Source organism: Chiloscyllium plagiosum, chromosome 29 (genome assembly GCF_004010195.1).
Source record: "Chiloscyllium plagiosum isolate BGI_BamShark_2017 chromosome 29, ASM401019v2, whole genome shotgun sequence".
NCBI lineage: Eukaryota > Metazoa > Chordata > Chondrichthyes > Orectolobiformes > Hemiscylliidae > Chiloscyllium > Chiloscyllium plagiosum.
This window is the reverse complement of record NC_057738.1, coordinates 46,640,908-46,644,623: the sequence shown is the minus strand read 5'-3', so window position 1 is coordinate 46,644,623 and position 3,716 is coordinate 46,640,908. Positions and strand designations below refer to the sequence as shown.

At 41.7% G+C, this 3,716-nt stretch overlaps 1 long non-coding RNA gene across 1 annotated transcript in view; it reads right to left on the bottom strand.

Moving 5' to 3' along the window:
- LOC122564307 overlaps positions 1–2,171 on the bottom strand; it is a 4,838-nt gene extending 2,667 nt beyond the window's left edge. The window contains exon 1 of the long non-coding RNA XR_006315866.1: positions 2,079–2,171. This is a non-coding gene — a long non-coding RNA (uncharacterized LOC122564307). The remainder of the gene's footprint in view (positions 1–2,078) is intronic.
- Between the last annotated feature and the right edge of the window lie 1,545 nt (positions 2,172–3,716).

Sequence of the window (3,716 nt, the reverse complement as noted above, 5' to 3'; positions counted from 1 at the left end):
GCCTCTCCCTATAGCTCAAATCCTCCAACCCTGGCAACATCCTTGTAAATCTTTTCTGAACCCTTTCAAGTTTCACAACATCCTTCTAATAGGAAGGAGACCAAAATTGCATGGAATATCCCAAAAGTGGCGTAACTAATATCCAACATGACTGACCAATTCCTGGACTCAATACTCTGACCAATAAAGCAAAGCATATCAAACGCCTTCTTCACTGTCCTATCTACCTGCGACTCCACTTTCAAGGAGCTATGAACCTGCACTCCAAGGTCTTTGTTCAGCAACACTCCCTAGGACCTTACTATTAAGAATAAAAGTCCTGCTAAGATTTGCTTTCTCAAAATGCAACACCTTGCATTTATCTAAATTAAACCCAATCTGTCACTTCTCAGCCTATTGGCTCCTCTGGTCAAGATTCTGTTGTAATCTGAGGTAACCCTCATCACTGTCCACTCCACCTCCAATTTTGGTGTCATTTGCAAACCTACTAACTATACCCACTATGTTCACATGACCAAATGTAGTGGACCCAGCACTGATCCTTGTGGCACTCCACTGGTCACAGGCCTCCAGTCTGAAAAACAATCCTCCACCACCACCCTCTGTGTTCTACCTTTGAGCCAGTTCTGTATCCAAATAATTAATGATATAGAAGATGGGATTAATAATAACATTAGCAAATTTACTGATCATACTAAGCTGGGTGGCAGGGTAAAATGTGAGGAGGATGTTAGGAGATTACAGGGTGACCTGGACAGGTTAGGTGAGTGGTCAGATGCATGACAGATGCAGTTTAATGTGGATAAGTGTATGGTTATCCACTTTGGTGGCAAGAACAGGAAGGCAGATTACTACCTAAATGAATCAATTTAGGTAAAGGGGCAGTACAGAGAGATCTGGGTGTTCTTGTACACCAGTCAATGAAGATAAGCATGCAGGTATAGCAGGTAGTGAAGAAGGCTAATAGCATGCTGGCCTTCATAACAAGAGGGATTGAGTATAGAAGCAAAGAGGTTCTTCTGCAGCTCTACAGGGCCCTGGTGAGACATTCCGGCTATTGAGGGAGTGCAGCGTAGGTTCACGAAGTCAATTCCTGGAATGGCGGGACTACCTTACGCTGAAAGACTAGAGTGACTGGGCTTGTATACCCTTGAGTTTAGAAGACTGAGAGGGGAGAAAGTGAGGACTGCAGATGCTGAAGATCAGAGCTGAAAATGTGTTGCTGGAAAAGCGCAGCAGGTCAGGCAGCATCCAAGGAACAGGAGAATCGACGTTTCGGGCATAAGCCCTTCTTCAGGAATGAGGAAAGTGTGCCCAGCAGGCTAAGATAAAAGGTAGGGAGGAAGGACTTGGGGGAGGGTCGTTGGATATGAAAGGATTGGACACTCTGGCAGCAGGAAACATGTTTCCGCTAATGGGTGAGTCCCGAATCAGAGGACACAGCTTAAAAATACGGGGTAGACCATTTAGGACAGAGATGAGGAGAAGCTTCTTCACCCAGAGAGTGGTGGCTGTGTGGAATGCTCTGCCCCAGAGGGCAGTGGAGGCCCAGTCTCTGGATTCATTTAAGAAAGAGTTGGATAGACCTCTCAAGGATAGTGGAATCAAGGGTTATGGAGATAAGGCAGGAACAGGATACTGATTAAGGATGATCAGCCATGATCATATTGAATGGTGGTGCAGGCTCGAAGGGGAGAATGGCCTACTCCTGCACCTATTGTCTATTGTCAAATGGCTAGTTCTCCCTGTATTCCATGAGATCTAACCTTGCTCACCAGTCTTCCATGTGGAACCTTGTTGAACACCTTACTGAAGTCCATATAGATCACGTGCACAGCTCTGCCCTCATCAATCCTCTTTGTTACTTCTTTATTTTGTTATTTTACTTTTATAGGTTCTAAGAAAATTACTGGCAAAGCAAAATTTCATAACAATACATGTAGAACTCTTTATGCTGTGATAAACTATGATAAACTAGATAAACTAGGCCTTAAAGAGTAAGGAATCAAAGAGTAAAATAAAAATTGGTGATGTAATTTGTACAATTCCTCAATGAAAATAGAATGAAGTCAACTCACAAAACATATATCTGTCATGTTATCCTTCTAATGGCATCAGTCAAATCTAAAGTGACAGGTACAGTCTGTCAACATTCTTCCCTTGGAAACTCAGCCACGTCTTGTTTACTGGTCACGCAGGTGAATTACTCTCTTTTTTAAAGGTACAGAACAAAGGAAGGTGTAACCTTAATGCAAATAGAACAGTTTGTGGATCAGCATCACTAATCCTTATCCCTTACAATCTTCACCTGCTGTTGTAATTAATCATTTACCTGAAACAGATGTGTAACTCTGGTGAATCTGAGAAACAATTCTATGTAAGAACCATTCACTTTAGCACAAAACAAACAAAGCAAACTATTTCAGGCCAAGCTTCTTTTATTACTTTGGCTATGAATTTCATTTTGGTTTTTGCTGAATATGAACTTGGACAAAGAACTTTTGTGAATTATTATCATTAAAATATCTTTGTTCTTTCTGAAATTCAACCAGCTTCCTTCAAAATATGATTGATATCAAGACAATGCCCATGTGTTTCCAAGAAGTTTGACTTGGGGAGGAGTATTAGCAACAGAAGGCAGAGTGAAATGTCATCGATCATGTCCACTAATGGAACTGACATTGATTATAATCCGGAGTGTGACAAATTCACTCTATTCTCTCAGACTATAAACATTGGTACAACTATTCCTCTGTACTATGACCGCTGTTTAACAAGGTGAATGCTAAGATTATGGTTCCAAGCAGTGCAGGTATACATCACTATACCTCCAATCATGAAGTTGTTTCAGACTGGATTTAAATGTTAGTAGAAGCAGCTGACTCCATCATCAAAAGCTGAACATGTTTTTGTGCTTGATGCAGTTCATGTTGATAATTTAAAAACACTATCCTACAATTTAAATCACATCATTATTGTGATCAATTAAATAGGATTAAAAAGTCCAACTGTACTTTAAGATAAATTGGAATAATCATAAAAAAATTGCCAGGTACTCAGTCATGTGAGACCTATTGTTCCTGATTCTCAGGTGGAATGGTGCTGACTTCTTTTTTCTATTCATTTTTTGTGGGATGTGGGCATTGTTGGCTGGGTCCAATATTTATTGCCCATCCCTAGTTGCCTTTGAGAAGGTGGGGGTGAGCTACCTTCTTGAACCGCTGTAGTCCACCTACTGTGGGTTGACCCATAATGCCATTAGGGAGGGAATTCCAGGATTTTGACCCAGCAATAGTGAAAGAATAGCAATATATTTCCAAGTCAGGTTAGTGAGTGGCTCAGAGAGGAACTTGAATGTGATGGTGTTCCCATATATCTGCTGCCTTGTTCTTCTAAAATGAAGAGATCATGGGCTGGAAGGTGCTGTCTAAGGATCTTTGGTGAATTTCTGCAGTGCATCATGTAGATAGTACATATTGCTGCTACTGAGCGTTTGGTGGTGGAGGGAGTGGATGCTTGTGAATACAGTGCTAATTGAGGGGGCTCTGGATTAGTGGTGCTGGAAGAGCGCAGCAGTTCAAGCAGCATCCAAGGAGCTTCTAAATCGATGTTTCGGGCAAAAGCCCTTCATCAGGAATAAAGGCAGTGAGCCAGGCTCACTGCCTTTATTCCTGATGAAGGGCTTTTGCCTGAAACATCGATTTAGAAGCTCCTTG